Below are 20,200 nucleotides of genomic sequence, written 5' to 3' on the forward strand. Positions count from 1 at the left end.
CTGTAACTGACATGGGCGTGTGGTGGCAGTCTAGAGGTCTAAAAGGTTCTTTCCTCGCCTTTCAAGAGCAGGAGTGTGAATGCTTCTTGATCTAGGAGGTGCAGCCAGGTTGCTTCACTTGCCCACTGGACTTTTCTCTTTTGCAAAAGGCACTTACCAGCCTCTCTTCACTCCCACTTTGGCCTTATTCTCTCTCATCAAAATCTACTCCTCCTGTTTGAAATTTAAAAAGCAGCAGCAGCATTTCTGTTGAACACAGGGGTACAAAATAATAATAACAGCACAGTTGGGAATTGTGCTAGGAACTTTATAAGACTTTGTCTCATTTAATCCTCAATACAGCTTTAGCGTATTTTTCTAGAGGAAAAAATGCTAGGATCATCTCCATTTCATGAGTTGGTAAGTAGAGAAGACTTTTGTCTGTTTTTTAACTAATTATACCAGTTGTTCAGGCCTTTATCCAAGTCATCTAAACCTAAGGGTAACTTCCTCTCAGTGACATTTCCAAATAAAGATTTTAAAAATTTCTTTTTCATACTTTGCAAATATTCACTGACTCTATGAATTTCCAGTGAAATGTATCTACAGAATGTCCATATCCCCCACATTTTTTTTTTACAAAAAGGCCCACAGAAAGCAAACCTGTAATAAAATAAGACAGAGTTCATACAGTTTTTATATAACATCTTTCAGCATTTTTTATATTCTCCCACCCACATGTGATTCTCTGGCACATAATGGGATATCTGCAAGATGAACTCAGATTGTGATATGTAGCCAATAGAAGACAAAATGCTCAATTTGTGGGTTATATGATGATAACACTGTACCCACTAATTCACGTGAAATTCTCCTTGTAGCTCACTTACACGGAAGTGAGAGAGCAAACACATTCTCTCAAAATATCAAGGTGTTCTATTCTGAGAACAGCAGAATTCGACGCAGGTGGCTATTGAATTAGCTATTAACAGTTGATTAGAAGGATATATTTTAGAACATTCTCTCCAGAACAAAGAAAGGTTAATTTTAAGCAGAACTCTCAGCTGCTAATATTATGTATGATTCCATCATACTACTTTGTGAAATAGAACTATAATTCAAACCTGTAAGTTCATGGTATTTGACAGAAAGGTACACATCACATTTTGCAAAAGAGCCTTGATTACTTTCAGTGCTTCCTTGTGGTAATAAAGCCTTGACAGCTTCCATTTCTCAAAAGAAAAGCTTTATTATTTTCTCCTCAATTCTAAGCAGTTACTTAACTTTGAAATAGTTGCAAGTAAACAGAAATTTCTTTGTTGAAAAAAAAAAAAAAAAGACAAGAATTCCTTAGTCAGTTCCTCCCAATCTTCTATCGCTTAGGAAACTTAACGTAACAAATGGGTGCAATTTAAAACTTTGAATACTTTAAAATGTTTTAGTTACCACTTAGAGACTGTATCAGTCAGGGTCCAGGCAGGAAACAGATGGTATATACTCAAATCAGGTAATCTGAGGAGAATTTATTAAAGGTATTATTTACAAAAGTGCAAGCTGTTGTGTGAGAAAACTACATTGACTAGTTCAGTACTGCGGGCAGAAACAGCAAGGCATCTTACTACACCTACCACTAAGCAGCAAAGAAAAAGATCAGGTTACTGGAACATGACCTGTGATCTTTTGATGAGGGAAGCCGTTAGCCTGAGGCAATCTCACAGTGAGAAAGCAGAAGAAATTAATACCTTGGCTTCTCTTTCATTCCTCTTTCTGAGTTTCTTGTGGCTTTCCATTGGCCAAACCAACTGGAAGGCCACTGATGGAGTCCGTATCAGTCAACCCTTCTGAGTACAAAGTAGGTTGGGAGAGGGCAGTAGTGTGGATCTGGGGGGGGATATGAAAGATATACAGGGGTACATTGTGTTAGGCAATCATTTAAATTTTTGCCTGTGGCTGATTTTTGCTCTTAAAAGACATACATTTGAGTCAGGAATTGCCATTTCTAAGGGTTGTTCTATAATTAAGTTATTTAATCTATTTCAGGAGGGAAGAGTATGATCCAGTTTGGACTTGTGAACTACTCACAGCTACTAAAGTATTTCAGCAGCCCAAGACAGCTGAACACAGTGTCACTCTGCCTAGAGAGCCCAAGGTATACCAGGGATGGTAGATCAGCAAGTCATCTGGTAGACTTTTGGGCAGAATATGTGGCCTAGGACATCAGCCATCTCCAGAACAAATAGAAACAATGGAAATGTACTGTTTTTTCATAAGCCTCACCACTGGTCAATTCCATCACCATTATATACACATTATTTCTTTTCTTGCACAAACACCCACACCCATAATTATACAGGAATCAGCAGCACCCTTTAGAAGACTGTACCATGGAAAGAACTTTTGGTTGTACAACTGCTTCAATAATTATTCTGCAGTTTCACCAGTAATTATAAAGTATAAACATTTTGTCTCTTCTAGTCTGTTTGCACCTATGATCCATTTAATAAATTCAACAAATGTTTATCAGGTAATTTTTTCATGCCAAGCAACATTCTTTGTGCTGGGATAAAGCACTGAAGTCAAGTTCTATCTACAAGGTACATGATTTAGATAGGCAGTATTATTAAATATTTGGTTCAATAAATCCGTATCATGTTCATCAATCAGTGTTTCCTACACAGTTGTATATTCATCTCATGTGTGGTAGGATATCCTCCTTGCTTTTAAACAATTTATATTTTTGCAGAAAATACCTACAAGTCTAGGCATTACATTGCTCTCTCCTCTTTTTTTCTCTTTTCTTCTCCATTTTATGAATTATGAAACAGTAGAAGGGCTTCATTCAAGTGAGATAGAACATTGCCAAGTGAAGCACAACATGATATATGTGGAAAATATTGTGAAGATGTACAAAATGGAAATGCAGATTTGCATTTTACTCTTATTTCAGGGGAGTAGAGATGAGCTGTGCTATGCACATAAACATTGAAGCAGTCACTGAGGCATGAATGCTTTCCCTGTTTGTTCCATTTTCATCCACTGCAGCACCCTTGGATCATGTTCTTATTTGGCGTTTTATTAGCAGGACAAGTGGCTGGTTTGAAGAATACAGTTCAGGGTTCCTTTAAATCTCTTTTTTTTTTTTTTTTTTTTTGACATTTCTCATTGTATTGCACCATGTCAAGTAAGCATGAACCACTGTGCGCACTATATTGAATTTTCTTCAGGTAGTTCAAAACAAATTAATTCTCTACCCACACATCATTTAAAGCACTAATTCCCTGTGCAGCCCAGCAAACTTCAAGGTGTACCTGTTCAGCATATAAAGTTAAGGCAGTGCACCATAAACACCTGTTACAGTTTATAGCCATCTGCTTCCTCAAGAAATCTAAATTCTAATAATATAAAATTAGCAGATGGGGAAGAGCTATAACCTCAGCTTTGAAGAGGGTAACTGCAACCTTTAAATTAACATAGTGTCATTTTGCTGGGAATTGTTTACAATGGCCACAGGGACATAGTTCAACGATGATGGCACATTAGGGACATACTTTGCTTTTGTTCAAGGATAGTTTGTATGGAGAGTATCTCTTGATTTCTAAAACTCTAACTTAAGGTACATCTTCGTCCTCTTAACTAAGGAGCAAGATAATTAAGATGTAATGCAATGGAGTTCAACGCGTGACGGTCCTAAGAATAATGGAAAGATACCTGTGAGACTGTAAGTGGCAACGTTTTGAATAAAAAATTAAAGTTGGTAATTATCCACTCATATAAGATTAAGTATAAAAATGGGATTTTCAGAGGAAACTTCTAATACACCGCATGTATTTTTCAGAAACAATTTCTCTTAATATTCACAAATAATTGAGAAGTCTGTTGTGGCATAAAGACTGATTAAGAAAATAAATAAAACCATTTATAAACCTCAGGGTTTGTTTTGTTTTGCAAAATTAGCCTGTCTTTGTGCTGTTTTCTTCTTCTGATCAAAAAAGTAATGCCTGCTCAATATAAATAATTCAAACCCTACAGAGGGCTTAAAGTGGAAAGTGGAAGGTAACCATGATTTCATGCTCCACAAACCTGAGGAAAAAACATCAATAACTTTTTTTTTATTTTTTCAATTAATAACTCAAGAACCCACAGGCTAGTTTTGTGAGGGGTCCAATATCTAACGCGTGAGCTGGCTCCAAGCTGCCCACGGTTCACCAGGACTAAGTAGCCCCACTCCTGGCTAGGCCACACTGTGAAGAGAGGGCCTGCATCTGAACATAGTTTGGTTCTCTGATGCCTCTTGCCACCCGACTGTTGGATAATCTGGTCCTCCATTACATGACCAAAAGTGCTGTCTGTATGTGGAGATGCTTGGTGGTATGTTTCCGCATGGTCTGCTGTAGCCTTTGTTAACAGAGAAATTCATTTAATTCTGTCCTTCATCCCTTTCTTGGTGCCCAAGTTGCCCCCTACGCTGGATTTATTAACCTATTGCTTTTGTGACAAGTTTGGTGCAAGGTACCAGAATATGTCACTCCCAAATATGCCTCTTTGACATATGAATTATTTTGAGCTAAAGGCCATTGAGAACCAGTGGGTTCAGGAAAAGCTCCAAAGACAGGGCATGAGCTTTCCTTTCGTAAAAATATTTCCATTTATAAAGACATTTTCCATGTGTAAATGGAAATTACAAATTACAAATGCCTCCCTTTCCCACACCAGAAGAAGGAGGACTCTAAACAACTCTTGTCGATGGAAAAGGCACTGACCATCCTTTTTCTTGGTCACCTTTCTCCTTCCCCAGACACAAGCCCCTTTTCCTTTGTTTAGCCTAAGATTGTATGTAAGTCCAATTCTAACTATTCTTTGAGTTACTCATCTCTGAATGCTCACATGTGTATGTGTGATGCACACATTAGTAAACTTCTATATGTTTTTCTGTTGTTAATCTGTCTTTTGCTAGTCTAGTTTACAGGGCCTTTGCTAGAGAACTTCAGATGAGCAGAGGAAAAAGTTGTTGGTTTTTTTCCCTCTCCTATAGTGGAAATAGAGGAAGGCTATCCGCATGAGAACACACAAAGGCTAAGTACTGAGAGTTCGCTGCACTTAGAGAGTCAGCCACTATTGCTTGAATCTGGCTAGGAATCAAAGGTGGGCGAGTGAGTAAAGAAACTTTAGAGTAGAAAAAATGGAAGGTTTAACATGTGCCCTGACTGGAGATTATTGGCATAGAGAAGCTGTAGGCAGTCAAAGAAGAAGCAGGGCATTTTATCTGTTTGAGTGGAGATGCATATTTTGCTTTCTCTGGTTGGTCCTAAATTGGAAGTGGGAACAAAACTAGAGAAGGTGACAGTTCTTGACAGAGTGTTGATCATTTTGGACCAACTGCTGGCGAGGTTGTGGTTTGTCTTCCTGGACTGGCTGCTGCAGAGTCTGTGGGTGAGGTTTCTATTTTTATGTGTGGTGTGGCCGTTATCCATTTGTGCATTCATCCTCTCAAAGTCACCAACAATTCAACAGCTTCAACGACACGGGGTTATTTTCTCGCAGTTCCGCGGGTCAGAAGTTCTGTGCGGGTCTCAGGGAATCCGGATCATCTGTCAGCAGCTGCATTCCTTTCTGGAAGCTCTAGGAGAGAATCAATTTCCCTCACGTTGGAGTTTCTGGAAGAGTTCAATTGCTTGGGGTTGTAAGATCAAGGTACCCATTTTTCCAGCTGGCTGTCAACTGAGAGCTATTTGCTGTTTCTAGAGGCTACAACACTCCTAGGGTTTGACTCCTTCCTACATCTTCAAAGCCAGCCAAGTTGGCTTTCTCTCATCTCCTGCTATGGTACAAATAGGAATCTCACACACACGTGAAGAATGATCAGATAACTGGGTGGATGGATATGAATGCTTGGGCGGCAGGGCATCCAAGGTCGAGGCAACAGCATGTACCAAAGAACTGAGGCCTGTAAGTACAGGGTGATGTTGATGAAAAAAGCCAAACTCCATAAAATACTCAAAAAGATTTATTCCAAGCCAAACGTGAGAACAGGACTCATAGCCCAGCCCCACTGAGAACATGTACCTAAGGTGGTTGGGGTACAGGTTGATTTCATACATTTTAAGGGAACAGAAGTTACAGGCAGACTTCAGTCAATACATGGAAGGTGTACAGGGGTTTGGTTTGGAAAGGTGGGACACCTCAAAGGTGGGTGTGGGGCTTACCTGTCATTGTGAATTAAAATGTTTTCTAATTGGCAATTGGTTGAAAGAGACCTATCAAAAGACCTAGAGTCAATAGAAAGGAGTGTCTGGGTTAAGATAAGATAAGATAAGGGGCTGTGGGGACCAAGGTCCTTATTACGCAGATGTAGTCTCATAGATGGCCACCTTTAGAGGCAATAGATGGCAAATATTTCTTCTTCAGACCTTTAAAAGGTGCTAGAGTGTCAGCTAATTTCTTCAGAATCAGAAAAAGACCTCGAAAGGGAAGAGGATTCGCTATAGAATGTATAATTCCCCTACAAGAGACCCCTTTGCAGAGCCATGTCAAAATATGTCAAAGAAATCCATTTTGGGGTAAAATAATTTCTTTCAGGGCTTGCAGTCTGGCATGTGATGCTATATGAAAGTCAGGTTGAAATTTGGTGTCTTATTGCTACAGAGTCTGTTTTGCCAGTCTTAAGATCTCTGCTTTAATGTTAATGCTGATCAACTGTGCCTAAATTCCAAAGGGAGGAGGGTGTAATGAGGTATGTCTGATCTCCCCTTCCCATCATGTTCTGGACTAGCTTTTCTGGTTTCTTTGGAATCCCCTCGGCCTAGAGGAGGGATCCATTCAGTTGGCTGGGGTGCTTAGAATTGTACTTTGGTTTACAGTGAGATTCAGATATTAAGGGTTGGTGGGAATTTCTAGAACTTAAAGTACAAAGAGAAGTGGCAGAAGTCAAAACTGCAGTGGTCATCATAGGTGAAACCAGGATACTTACATTGTTCTCAAAGACTTTAAGACATTTTCTCACCCTTTGCAAAACTAGCTGGCACATCAACTGTCCATATATGCCCAACAAGATTTCAAAACATCGTTGCTCTAGAATTACTTAGAGATGAATTCAGATTCTATTTCAGCCATTCACTTGCTGCATGACTTTGGCCTGATAACTCCATGAATCCTCTATTTCCTCACACGTAGGATGGAGATAACTGTAACTCGCACATACGTTTTGAGCATTACATTTAAAAAAACCTTCACGAATTAGGAAAATACACAAGATACTGTTAATAACAATAATTTTATTTTATGCTGAAAGTATATCCAGTCCCAGATCCAAATCTATAGAGAGATTGATTAACTCAGTGGATTATCACTCCCCAAAAGGAGAAAGGCCTTGCTGTCACTCAGCTGGGTACATCAGTATAACCAGCGACTTAACAACGGGCTGAGGTCACAATTCAATTTGCACTAGAGGCTCAAAACACGTGTAAAGTACCGTAATCGTTAAACTGAAAGCCATCACTTAAGCATACTAAATATAGATGCATATCAGGAGGACTACTTTAAATCACAATATGTCATCTGTTTACTTAGTATCTAGTTAGCATTTAGAGTGAAGTGAATTGTTTCCTCCAATTTACTATTAATGTCACATATCAATTTACTCAGAATGGTGATTTCTGGTTTCAGGACCCTTAGGAAAAGAGCAGAATAAAAAGACGTGACAATAACATCCTTACATCTCAGATGTAATTATATAATATAATCTCCAGTTTTCAAAACCTGCTTGAACTTTGCCAGTTTTTCCTTATAGAATTTACTTTTTTTCATGCAAAAAGACAGGAATAAGGCATTAAGTGAATTATAGTTTACCTCTGAGAAATCTCACAGCAGAAACATGAATTTTAGGATAAAATTATTATTTTTTTCTCTCATTTTTCATTTCTTAGACTAACGCCTTGACATGTGGATGTTCAGTCATTTAGGATCAATAAGAACTAAAACCAATCCAAACAAAAATGTTCCTGTAGGAATTCTTGAGAATATATATGTGTGCCTCTCTCCCCCAATAAACACCCATCCAAGGTATAGCTAACTATATGTTGGGCATAATAGCAATACTTTTTGTCATGGATGTTATATAAGGCATTGATTATACTATTCTTAGAATAGTGCCAGGTAAATACCAAGAATTCAACTGCTGTTAGACTTTAAGTCAGTATTATCATCCTTACTGCAGCTTGCACCATCGATAAGCATTTCTTCTGTTTGAAACATTTTAGCTTCTTGGTTAAATTTAGCTTCTTGTGGGAAGGGAAACTTCTTGCAGATTCTAGGTCCCCATCATGAAGTCCAGAGTCTCTGACCCTGCCTTATAAAACTAAGGGTGTGCCTAAGATGTAAGTGGCACTTCCTTAAATCTCACACCCCTTTGCAATGCACAACTTGAATGCCTGCATCCATAGGCAGCTGTCCTGTGCCTTCTCATGCTAAGTTCCAAGCATCACAAACCTCTCGGAGTACACAGCAGTCTTTGATGTCTCCACATTTCATGTGTGTATCTACTAAGCATCCCCTTCATCCTTTATGTGCCTACTAAACTCTCTAAGAATTCCTTTCAACACACAGTTATGCATCTTTTCTTCTCTGAAGGCTTTACTGGTTTAACTAGGCACAAATAACCACATTCTTCTATAACCACCACTGTAGTCTGCATACATTTTAAATTAATTCCTATGAAATTGACAATATCTCACCTCTTTTTGCCTAAAAGATTGGCAATCCATTATTTGATCCTAATATAATTCCATAAATAACACTGGTTTTGCAAAGATTTGTTAAAATGTCAGGTAATCTGTGAGTTCCTCATGGACAGGGACCATGTCTTATTTAAAATATAAAGCAGAATTTTATAATGGCTTAACTACATGTTTATATTCAGCTTCAATAATATTTAGCTATAATCTAGTTTTTCTATATCTCAATTTCCTTATCTGAAAAGTGAATCCGATATCCCCAATACTCAAGATGTTTGCAAGGATTAAATGAGATAGCATGTGAAATTTTGTTTTCAAGGTAACATCATTTAATTCTTTTTAATTAATCCTACTATTGTTCTTCAGTGAGATTAAGACAAGTTACCTGAATATTTGCAAATGCAAACATGGGGCCCTCTTTGGGAGGGAAAAAAACTGACAAGTTGATAATAGATTGAACTCAAATATTAATGAACTACTCCTTTTTACGTCAGCTAGCCTGGTGACAAAAGTCAGTCTTTAAAAAATCACACTATAGGTCTGGCACGGTGGCTCACACCTGTAATCCCAGAACTTTGAGAGGCCAAGGCGGGTGGATCACGAGGTCAGGAAATTAAGACCATCCTGGCCAACATGGTGAAACCGCATCTCTACTAAAAATATTAAAGTTAGGGTGTAGTGGTGGCGTGCCTGTGATCCCAGCTACTCAGGAGGCTGAGGCAGGAGAATCGCTTCAACCCGGGAGTCGGAGGTTGCAGTGAGCTGAGACTGCGCCACTGCACTCCAGGCTGATGACAGAGCGAGACTCCGTCTAAAAAAAAAAAATTAAAAAAACAAAATCACATTAATGTAAGGTATTGATTGGATCTACAGTCCTTCCGGTATTAATTTGCCATTTTGTCTTAATTCATAGAGTTTATTACATAAAACTTAAAAATATATGTCCTCGGTGACTATGCAGACAATAAGAAGACTCTTGAATGATTTGTATTCCCATTTTAAATTTGTGCAGGAGCACTTATACAATATAATCCAAATAAAGATTACCAGTGAACAAGTCCAGCTTTGTCCTCACACTATATCTTTATATATATGTGTGTGTGTATGTGTGTGTATATATATAGATATAGATATATAGATATAAAGATAGAAGGACAGATTCAACAAAACTATCTCAAAAACTAAAATATAAGCTAAACAATAATGAAATTAGGAAAACTTTCTTCAAGCAAAACAGGAATAGCAACAGAAAATAAAATGTTAGTCTTTCACTAGAAGAAGAAACCACCATAATGAAATTAATATTAAAATAAATGTAGAATTAACTTGCATTACTAGATTCAATCTTTCAATTCATGTTTTAATAATAATTATCTTAGGAAATGCTGCTGAACAGCAGAATAATAATAGGCATTATAGACAGAGAGATCTGAGTTCAAATCCTTATTCTTCTCCTCATTGGCTGTGAGAACTTGAACTGTTTATTTAACTTGCCTGAAATTCAGCTTCCCTATTTGAAAAGAGGATTGTGATAAAAATTAGTGATAATGTGTATAACAGTCTTAATTCTGAAAATAGAACACATAGTTCTTCAATAAAATGGTAAATAGTCTGGCCAGAGTATCAAAAAGAAAAAAAAAAGGTCATACGATCAATTAATAATCCGAATAAAGGTTGCCAATAAACAATAACCCAAATACAGCTTCGTATTCACACAACATTTTCTAGGAAGAGATTCCCCACTTTTCTGAAAACTTAAAATATGTCTCACTGACAAATTTCTGATCTTTACATTCTTTAACAGTGAGTTTTGAAAGACTTTCCCCCATGGGCTCATGCCAACAACACTAAATGAACAAACTATTTTCTACTTGCCACACAGATAATCAATTGGAGGAAGCGAAAGGGAAAGGAGTTAATCATCATCTATAATTGTGCCCTAGAACAAGGTAAGGCTGGGGGAATGAAAACAACAGGATTTGATAACAGACATTTATATCATGCCCAATATTCTGCGTGGACGGCTAACGGATGGCAGTGGTACCATTCACTGGGAGAATGATTGCAGGGCAAGCAAATAATTTGCAAGTAACAGGACAGGCTTAGATATGGACACAGCCAATTTAAGCTGGCTGGAGAATAAAGTAAAGATATCTAGTAGCTAGCTGTATGTGTGGGTTGAAAGAGCAGAAACATATCTGAAACTGAATACCACCAAATATAAAGACTTTAATTGGTGCCATGGGAGTAGGAAAGAGTGATCCCAAGTAAACATGGCTAGAAGATACTTCTTACAGATAATCAATATTTTACCTGATGGGTCAAGAAAGAAGTACCTCCAAAAATGGTATCAGGTGAATGGTCGAAAGTCAGTGTAGAGGGTGTGTTATAGAAACCACGGAATGAAACTGTTTCCATGAGAGAGAACGAACCTCAGTGTTAAATGCTACTGAGAAGTAAACATAACGACTGCACTTGTTCATTATATTTATTATTGATGACCTTTGAGAAAGCAGTTCAATCGTCTGATAGAGAAGGAAGCTGGGCAGCATAAATTGGCCTGGGAATGAAAGGTAAGAAGTCTAGTAAGTATACGTAGCTCTTGTAAACACTTGGCTGTCAAGTGGAGGAAAGAAGAGTGAAGCTGTAGAGAGATAAAATAGATTGCATTGTTTGTTTTGAAAAAATGAAAGACTTAAATGTGATCAAATAGTGACAGGATGTCACCAACATAGACTGAAGTTACCACATTTCAGAAGTCATTTATCTCATGGGAAGAAAAGAGATCCAGACATAGAGAAGTTAGCCCGAGACTGAGGAAAGAATAACTCCTGCTTAACAGGAGGACATGATGGGTGTAAACGTAAAAAAAATACTTTTATGACGTGTGTGTGTGTGTGTGTGTCTGTGTGTGTGTAGTGCTGGATGCAAAGTTTAGAGAATTCCTGAAGATTTTATTTCTTCTGTGAATTAGAAATTAAAATAATAGTAAGGAGAAAAGTGCTAGGAAAGGAGATTTTATATTTATTTGTTTATTTATTTAACCAACAAGGATGAGCTTGAAAGGAAAGATTTGAAAAGAGTGGAGAAGGATAGGAATAGTCACTTCAGAAAATAAGAGCACTAACTAGGGAAATGGCAGGATTTGTAAGCAAATCGAAGGTCAGGTTACTGTTGGAAACCAATAAGTTTTCTAGATTGCAATCCATAGTCCAATAATAGGCCTGAAGAAAGTGAAGACAGGTAAGTTGAGCATTGGAGTTTCACCCCATGTATACAGGTGGCAGGCAAAATAGGGAAAGAGTTGAGGTCATTGGCGTGAAAATAGTTGGAATGACAGACTATCACATCTAAATTCATTAGAAAGGAAATAAAGAGAGAAGGTGTGACAGATATGGCAACTTTCCTGGCAGAAGGATGTGAGAAATATTACAAAAAAAGTATTTGGAACAAAGGGAATGTTATTTATGCTACTTCATTTTTTAAAAAAATAGTTCTAATTTCATTCAACCTGTTGAAGAATCCAAGAGTAAAGAAAAACCACTTGTAGGGAATAGGTGTATTCTCCTGCAGAAAAATCAAAGCAGGAAATTAATTTTACAATGCAGAATAGAACCAAAGGTAGTGGATGAATGAATGAATAAAAAAGAGGAATATACTACTCACAATTATTAAATATTATACAACCAAACAAGGAGGGCTAAGACTTATTCTTTCTGACAAGCTTTAATAACAGGATGTCTGAGTTGTTGGGATGATTTAAGTATGACCTTGCTGGAAAGCAGAAAGACAGGCAAGAGAACCTCTGAGTAGCCTTCCCAGTACTGACAGGCTTTGCAGAGCTATTTACCCTGTGTAGGTCAACTGTCCCTGAGAATAAACCTGGGATGCCTACTGATCTTCCATATGGAAGAGATGAGGCCATGCTGAAATTATATTTGTAGGCATCACAAGCATATGAAGAATTCAGTGTGTCAGTAACTTCTTAATTACCCCATTCATTTTACTTAATCATGTGTAACAAGATCTGCATTTGCACTTATAGATTCTCCTTGCTCTGTAGTCTAAACCTGCCCATTAGCACCACTTAACAGTTGTTAAATATAATATTCTCTTGTTGCTATCTTGATACAACTCTGATCGCAATATTAATCGCTCTTAATGTGCTACTATAACGCATTCAAAGGCTGTTCTTTAAAATGTTTTAAATTAAGCATGCAAAAACCTTTGAATGCCTACAGAAGTCTAAGGAATCAAAAAACATCAAGTTTGGTGTAAGAACGAACTAATAAATTAATTACTTAAGTAACTGAGCATATACAGTGTCTCTCTTTGAAGTTAAGATTTGAATGAAATTCGGTTTAGGAAGGGAAAGAAAATATTAGGTACAGCAATGGGAAGCATAAGACAATCTTGGATACTTTATTGTGCATAACATTACTTGTGTTCCTTATAATGGTAATATTCATGCATTTTATAAAGTTATGGTAGTTTGTATCTTCAATGTTTAAATTAACCTGGTTTGCAAGGTGTAAATATAGGCTAAAGAAGACAGAAGCATTAACATGGTGTCAAATGAGTTCATGAGAATCATTTTAAAGTTATATGTCTAAGCTTTTAGAACTACATATTGATTTTAAATAATTTAAAGCATTAGATAATCACATATAACAATGTCCATGCTAACAATAATTGCTGAGTAATATAATTTAAAATGCTTATAAAATCTGACTCAGCCTCAGTGCCAGCTATTAAGGCCACCTTGAATGATACATACTTCGTTTTTATTGCTACCAACTGTGGAAAGCATAAGATTTTATTAGTTTCCAAATGGACACATCGATATTAATTTTAAAGAGATTCACTATTGCCACGTACCTCTTCGGGAGGGACACCAAAACAAGGAAATTGGAGATTTTATTGCTTAGAATATCTTTCGTCAATCATTTTGTTGTATTCACACCAAGTTTTTGTTTTTATCATTTAAAAAATCCATGAAATGAAAAATTGCCAAGAGTACAGATAGGATACTGTGCGATCAACAGTCAAGTCAACCAGCAGCATGGCTGACAGCTAGCAGAGGCATGAGACATAGCTTAGCACTGCTTACATAGAAAACACCATTTTCTAACAGATAATACAGCTTCAAAAAACTACAGCTGGACACCAAACTGAACTTCTCTTTCATGCAACTGTTCCATACGTCTCTGGGCAGTAACACACAGATTTAGGCCTGCGGCTCTGGAGACAGGCATGTATTTCCCGCAACTTCTTTGTATGCCTTTAGACAAGTGATCCTTCTAAACTTCAGATTCTCATCTGCATGTAGAAACAAAATGCACCTATTCCTTTGTGTTATTTCAAAGAAGAAATGATAAAATGTGTTGAAAACCTGAGCACAGAGCCTGGTATACCATAAACACTCAAGCAACACTAGCTCTTCTTTTAATAGAAAACGACTTAATGAAAATAACTTTTCACCTCTTGCTGGGCATAAAGTATTCAACAGGTTTTAAGTTGGGCATAAAATTAAGAATGAAAACTTTTCCACTAAGTACAAACTATATACAGTTTAGGACAAGAGAATGTCTTAAAATATATATTTTATCCTGTTTTGTATGTATAGAGAGAATCTAGGATCTGAAAAATGTTTAAAATCTAGTAGGGAACATAAGATATGTTTGAAAAAGCAAACACAAACAAAAAGCAAAATAGAAGCCACTATATGATGTTTTCTATGATACTTTCTGCATTTCTATCATTATCTGGGTTTATTTTTGTTCTTGAGGAACTTTCCAAAGGCATCTACTCTTTATCCTCATTAATGATTTTGGTCTCTCCTAAATTCTTCACTTAATTCATAGAAACATCTTTTTTTCCCATTGTGTTGAATACTTTCTCTTCAAATCTAGAATCTTTGCTTGTCTCTACTGTAATTAATAAACCAGAAACACAGCCTTCATATTTGAATAGTCATTTCCCATTTTTGTTAGACACCCAAAGAAAATTTGAGGCTTTGCTTTACTCTACACCCTCATTTCACCACCAACTTTCTGGAAGGAGCGACCTGCACCTGCCTCCTACATTTCTTCATGGCCGGCTCAGTGTCTATTCCTATGGTGCGCTTTCCACCACATCCACGTGCCTAAAACTGATCCCTCAAAGGTCACCAACTGCTTCCATGAGATTAGAAGATCCAATAACCTTTTTCCACTTCTAATTCCACTGCAGCATTTGACATTCATAACCATCGCTTTTTACTGAGCTATTCTTTCCCTTGACTTCTCCAACACTATCTTTATTTCACGTTTATAGCAAATGAATTGATGATTGCCTGTATGCTAGGCAGAAAGTTGGAGATACGAGTGTGAACATGGAAAATATGGTCCTTGATGCAGAAAAGGAAATCACAATCACCAAAACAGATGGATGCATGCTAGGAGTTTATGTGCAATAGAGTTTGAAAAAAAAAATCATAAAAGGTAATCTAAAACAAAACAGGCTAGATAGCATGGGGGGGTTAAGGCCATTTATTAATGCCTTAGGGCTTCTGTAGCAAAGTACCACAAACTCAGAGGCTTAAAACACAGAAATTTATTCCCACACAATTCTAGATGGTAGAAGTTCAAAATCAAGGTGTCAGCAGCATCATCTTCTCCCTCAAGCATGTGTGGGAGAGACCTATCTAGTCTCTTCTTGCTTCAGGTGTTTGCAGGCAATCCTTGTTATTCCTTGGCTTGTAGATGCAATACTCCATTCTCTGCCTCCATCATGACATGGCCGTCTCCTCTGCATATGTCTTTACATCATCTTCATCTTTTTTCCTGTATGTGTCTGACTCTGTGTTCAAATGTCTCCTTCTTATAAAGCCCTAAATCATACTGGATTAGGGCCCATGCTAATGACCTCATTTTAGCTTAATTATATCTGCAAAGACCCTGTTTCCAAAAAGGTCATATTCAAAGGTACTGTAGGCTTCAATATATCTTTTGGGGAGACGCAATTCAATCTATAACTGCCCCACTGAGAATGTGATGACTCAAAAGCAATATAAGGAACAGCCACGTGGACAGCAGGAGAGATAGAAGCATTCCCTGTAGACCAAGGGGGTAGCCTAGAGAAACCTTCTGGAAAACCACTTTGAAATCTGAAGGCACAGATTATTGTCAGAAATAGGAAAAGTGGCACTAAGTGAGTTTAGGAATTATGTAGTATCCATATTATTTGGGGCTTTTAAATCTTATTAAGAGCTTGAGTGTTACCATGAGTGCAATGGGTTCTTTTGATAGGTTTTAACATAGGAATGATGTGACCCAATTCAGCTTTATGAAATTCACTTTTTGTTTCTATATGGAGAGGCTGGACCTGATGATTCCAAGAGAAGAAATAAAAAGAGGTGGACATATTCAAGGTACCATCTAGAGAGAGAATCAACAGAAATTTCTGCGGCTTAGATTGAAGAGGTGAGGGGAATATCAAAATCAATCCTCTTTCTGGTTTGAATAAATGAGTGAATGATGTTCTTATTTATTGACATAGAGAAAGGTGGCAGTAAAGATACAACAGGAAAGAGAAAAGACACTTTGGCCAGGCACAGTGGCTCATGCCTTCAATCCCAGAACTTTGGGAGGCCAAGGCAAGAGGATGGCTTGTATTCAGGAATTCCAACCAGCCTGAGCAACACAGCAAGACCTCACTTTTAAAAAACATTAAAACATCAGTTGGGTGTGGTGGTGCACACCTGTGGTCCCAGCTAATCAGGAAGCAGAGATACGAGGATTCCTTGAGCCTGGGAAGTCAAGGCTGTGGTGAGCCATGTTCGTACCACGGCACTCCAGCCTGGGCAACAGACTGAGACCTTGTCTCGTTAAAAGATAAAACAAAACAAAAACAAGCAAACAAAAACCAGTGAGTTGTGCTTTCAACATGTAAGGTCAGAACTATGTGTGAAATACCCAGGTGATGATTCCAGGCATACATTTGGTTATGTTTGTTTTCAGCTCAGAGAAGAGGCCTAGGGCAGAGGTACAGCTGTGGAAAACACAAAGGCAATGTTTATATCCAAGAAAACTGACAAGGTGTTTTTTTTTTTTGTTTTTTTTTTTTTTTTAAGTTTGAAAAAAGTTTCAAAGACTTCTAATATTTGTTTATGGGGTAGGGTAGAAGAAGCCAAAAAAGAATAAGGATCAGTGAATTCAGAAGAAAACAGAGTGAATGATGAGACAGGAAGATGTTTCAATATGAATGTCAGGATTCACCGTCAAACGCTACTGAGAAGTCGAATGAGATGGTGAGAATAAACTGGACTTGGTAACATGGTGGTTGTTAATGACTTTGAAGAGTGGTCAGAGTAGAAAAAGAGCACTTGGAGGTAGGAAATTAATTGGAGATGAATTAGCCAGAATAAGGGAGTGAATAAATTTTGCTAGAAAGGGAACACAAATAATGCAGAAGTAGTTGGAGACAGATATGAGGGCAAGAAATGTCTTTATCATTGAAAATGGTATATACTAGAGGATATTTCTTTTCTTATGGGAATGATTTGGGGAAAAAAAGTGGGAGACAAATGACACTGAAGAGACAGCAAGTCAGGAGAAGGGTAAAATATTGACAGAGAGGAATGGGATCCAGCGAACATTTCTTCTGAGAGGAAAACAGATACCCCTTTAATTGTGGAAGATGAAAGGAAGGCGTTTTGGTGAGTTTTAGGTTTGGTGCTGGAAGGTAAAGACACTTGACAGCATTTATTATTAATAACCAAGTATGAGAAATGATCGCTAATTGAGGGCAAGTACATTATGGAACTGAAACAAGAGAGGGTGTGGGGGAATGAGATAGAAATCATACTATGACACGTCTTAATTCTCAATGTCTTTTGCTTTTCCCTTTTCTTTTCTGCTACTTAAATGTACTATGATTAAGGTCTTATTAAATATCTGTGGGTCACGCACGGTGGATCACCCCTGTAATCCTAGCACTTTAGGAGGCCGAGGTGGGTGGATTGGTTGAGCTCAGGATTTTGAGACCAGCCTAGGCAATATGGCAAAATTTCATCTCTACAAAAAATACAAAAATTAGCCAAGTGTGGAGGTGCATCAGCCAGGTGTGGAGGTGCCAGGTGTGGAGGCGCATCAGCCAGGTGTGGTGGTGCCAGGTCTGGTGGTGCCAGGTGTGGTGGTGCCAGGTATGGAGGTGCATCAGCCAGGTGTGGTGGTGCCAGGTGTGGTGGTGCCAGGTGTGGTGGTACCAGGTGTGGAGGGGCCAGGTGTGGAGGTGCATTAGCCAGGTGTGGAGGTACCAAGTGTGGTGGTGTCAGGTGTGGTGGTGGCAGGTGTGGTGGTACCAGGTGTGAAGGTGCCAGATGTGGAGGTGCCAGGTGTGGTGGTGCCAGGTATGGAGGTGCATTAGCCAGGTGTAGTGGTGCCAGATGTGGAAGTGCCAGGTGTGGAGGTGCCAGGTGTGGAGGTGCAGCAGCCAGGTGTGGAGGTACCAGGTGTGGAGGTGCCAGGTGTGGAGGTACATCCGCCAGGTGTGGTGGTGCCAGGTGTGGTGGTGCCAGGTGTGGAGGTGTCAGGTGTGGTGGTGCATCTGCCAGGTGTGGTGGTGCCAGGTGTGGTGGTGCCAGGTGTGGTGGTACATCCGCCAGGTGTGGTGGTGCCAGCTGTGGAGGTGCCAGGTGTGGTGGTGCCAAGTGTGGTGGTGCCAGGTGTGGAGGTGTCAGGTGCGGTGGTGCCAGGTGTGGAGGTGTCAGGTGTGTTGGTGCCAGGTGTGGAGGTGTCAGGTGTGGTGGTACCAGGTGTGGTGGTGTCAGGTGTGGTGGTGCCAGGTGAGGTGGTGCCAGGTGTGGAGGTGCCAGGTGTGGAGGTATCAGGTGTGGAGTTGTCAGGTGTAGTGGTGCCCGGTGTGGAGGTGCATTAGCCAGGTGTGGAGGTGCCAGGTGTGGTGGTGCCAGGTGTGGAGGTGTCAGGTGTGGAGGTGCCAGGTGTGGTGGTGTCAGGTGTGGAGGTGTCAGGTGTGGTGGTGCCAAGTGTGGTGGTGCTAGGTGTGGTGGTGCCAGGTGTGGTGGTGCCAGGTGTGGAGGTGTCAGGTGTGGTGGTGCATCCGCCAGGTGCGGTGGTGCCAGGTGTGGAGGTGCCAGGTGTGGTGGTGCCAAGTGTGGTGGTGCCAGGTGTGGAGGTGTCAGGTGTGTTGGTGCCAGGTGTGGAGGTGCCAGGTGTGGAGGTGTCAGGTGTGGTGGTGCCAGGTGTGGTGGTGTCAGGTGTGGTGGTGCCAGGTGTGGAGGTGCATCTGCCAGGTGTGGTGGTGTCAGGTGTGGAGGTGTCAGGTGTGATGGTGCATCAGCCAGGTGTGGAGGTGCCAGGTATGGTGGTGTCAGGTGTGGTGGTGCCAGGTGTGGAGGTATCAGGTGTGGAGGTGTCAGGTGTAGTGGTGCCCGGTGTGGAGGTGCATTAGCCAGGTCTGGAGTTGCCAGGTGTGGTGGTGCCAGGTGTGGAGGTGTCAGGTGTGGTGGTGTCAGGTGTGGAGGTGCCAGGTGTGGTGGTGCCAGGTGTGGAGGTGCCAGGTGTGGTGGTGCCAGGTGTGGAGGTGCCAGGTGTGGAGGTGCCAGGTGTGGTGGTGCATCCGCCAGGTGTGGAGTTGCCAGGTGTGGAGGTGTCAGGTGTGGTGGTGCCAGGTGTGGAGGTGCCAGGTGTGGTGGTGTCAGGTGTGGAGGTGTCAGGTGTGGTGGTGCCAGGTGTGGAGGTGCCAGGTGTGGTGGTGTCAGGTGTGGTGGTGCCAGGTGTGGAGGTGCGAGGTGTGGAGGTGTCAGGTGTGGTGGTGCCAGGTGTGGTGGTGTCAGGTGTGGTGGTACATCCGCCAGGTGTAGTGATGCCAGGTGTGGTGGTGCCAGGTGTGGAGGTGCCAGGTGTGGTGGTGCATCCGCCAGGTGTGGAGGTGCCAGGTGTGGAGGTGTCAGGTGTGGTGGTGCCAGGTGTGGAGGTGCCAGGTGTGGAGGTGTCAGGTGTGGAGGTGTCAGGGGTGGAGGTGCCAGGTGTGGTGGTGCCAGGTGTGGAGGTGCCAGGTGTGGAGGTGTCAGGTGTGGTGGTACTTCCGCCAGGTGTGGTGGTGCCAGGTGTGATGGTGTCAGGCGTGGAGGTGTCAGGTGTGGTGGTGCCAGGTGTGGAGGTGCCAGGTGTGGTGGTGTCAGGTGTGGTGGTGCCAGGTGTGGAGGTGCGAGGTGTGGAGGTGTCAGGTGTGGTGGTGCCAGGTGTGGTGGTGTCAGGTGTGGTGGTACATCCGCCAGGTGTAGTGATGCCAGGTGTGGTGGTGCCAGGTGTGGTGGTGTCAGGTGTGGTGGTGCCAGGTGTGGAGGTGCGAGGTGTGGAGTTGTCAGGTGTGGTGGTGCCAGGTGTGGTGGTGCCAGGTGTGGAGGTGTCAGGTGTGGTGGTGCCAGGTGTGGTGGTGTCAGGTGTGGTGGTACATCCACCAGGTGTAGTGGTGCCAGGTGTGGTGGT

General features: G+C 40.6%; 1 long non-coding RNA gene across 1 annotated transcript in view; it reads left to right on the forward strand.

Moving 5' to 3' along the window:
- The first annotated feature begins 5,491 nt into the window (after nt 1-5,491).
- The window catches only part of LOC105485543 (uncharacterized), an 18,712-nt gene continuing 4,003 nt past the window's right edge, over nt 5,492-20,200 (forward strand). The window contains exons 1-3 of the long non-coding RNA XR_003018912.2: nt 5,492-5,925; nt 10,591-10,657; nt 16,065-16,171. This is a non-coding gene — a long non-coding RNA (uncharacterized lncRNA). The remainder of the gene's footprint in view (nt 5,926-10,590; nt 10,658-16,064; nt 16,172-20,200) is intronic.

Source organism: Macaca nemestrina, chromosome 2 (genome assembly GCF_043159975.1).
Source record: "Macaca nemestrina isolate mMacNem1 chromosome 2, mMacNem.hap1, whole genome shotgun sequence".
Classification (NCBI taxonomy): domain Eukaryota; kingdom Metazoa; phylum Chordata; class Mammalia; order Primates; family Cercopithecidae; genus Macaca; species Macaca nemestrina.